Below are 1,475 nucleotides of genomic sequence, written 5' to 3'. Positions count from 1 at the left end.
TAAAAGTGGTTTAAACCACCACAATTTATTTTTAGAATTTTTACACAAAAGAATTTAATTATGAACACTCAAAGGATAGAAGTGTTTTAATTGATGATACAAATTATGAGCTGCCAGGAAGTAAAAATAGTCATCAGATAGTATTTTTGTCGGTTTTAAGTGTTTTTAGAACATGAGCTATATTCTGTGTTTTTACAGTGCATATTGCAATAGATTACAGTCCAAATCTGAAGTTATTCTGTGAGATTCTAAGGAAAAAATGTGTTTGTAACACTGCTAGTTTGGGTTGAAGGTTTATTTGGCAACAAGCTCAAAATTACAAATCCTTCCTCCTTTACTTAGTTAAAATCAGATGAGGTTAGATTAAGGACAGGTCAATTCAGAGGAGCTTCTTTACCACTGGCCAGCTTGAATCTCGATTCATCATCTGGAGAAATGTAAACTTTATTATCTGAATTCTAATAGAATTTGTAAGCATAGCTTGCTATTGTAGTTGGGAAACCAAAAGCCTCCAGATTTAAGTTTTATTATTTTTAAGCTTAAGCTCTCTAAAAAATTCCAGCTGGTTTAAGATTTCATTTGCAACATTAAGTTCGGGAAATTGAGCAGGCAAAACATAGGAGCCGCCCTGGAGCCGGATAATGTGTCAGGTTCTTCATGGCTTATCCTGCCAGTCTTATTCTGTAAGCTTAAGTATTTGTGACATGTGATGGGCATTAAAGGAAAGCATCTTAAAATTATGGGTTTGCTTTGGTTTTGTTTTTAAAAATAAGTAATATGGCAATGAGGAAGACTGACTGCTTTTTGTTAGCATTATTTGCAGTTACTATAAGAAGTTCAGTGAGTGATACTGATTTATGGGTTTTTCCTATTCAGTGTGCTTGATACCCTGGTCTTAATCATAGGGCTTTTTCTAAGACAATATACTTCGGGGTGAGAGGGTGTACATATGTATATTCTTGAGGTGTCTGTCATACATGATCTGTACAATTTAAATTTTAACACCCATATTCACTTCATGGATAACAAAATCAGGTTTTGCCAATGAACCAAGATCAGAACGGTAATCTAACATATCATTATTTGTATGTTTAAAAGAGTAAAATGCTGGTTTGAAAGCAAACAGGCATTTGTGAAGTTGTCACGGTGTTATAGTCATGCAATTGATAAATACCCCAAGGTCATTCATCAAGAAAAAAATATGGGTTTTAGTTTTAGTCTTAAAATAATACTTTTTTTTTACTGTTTGTTAATGAAAAACTTTAAAAGCAGAACAGAATTTTTGGTAGTAAGACTGAAAATGTTTTAGACTTTGAAACTTAAGAATTAGCACTTTTCCTTGCTCAGCCACTGTTGAAGAAAACTGCATGTCCAGCAACCTAATTGTTGCTGTCAAAGCAGCAGGGGTACTTGTGGAGGTGAAGGCATTTCTTGGTGTTTGCATTCACTGGTGTGTGTAACTCATCTCTTTGCAG

The sequence above is a fragment of the Merops nubicus genome, unplaced genomic scaffold, assembly GCF_000691845.1.
Source record: "Merops nubicus isolate BGI_N331 unplaced genomic scaffold, ASM69184v1 scaffold3331, whole genome shotgun sequence".
NCBI classification, from domain to species: Eukaryota; Metazoa; Chordata; class Aves; order Coraciiformes; family Meropidae; genus Merops; species Merops nubicus.
This window is presented reverse-complemented; position numbering follows the sequence as displayed.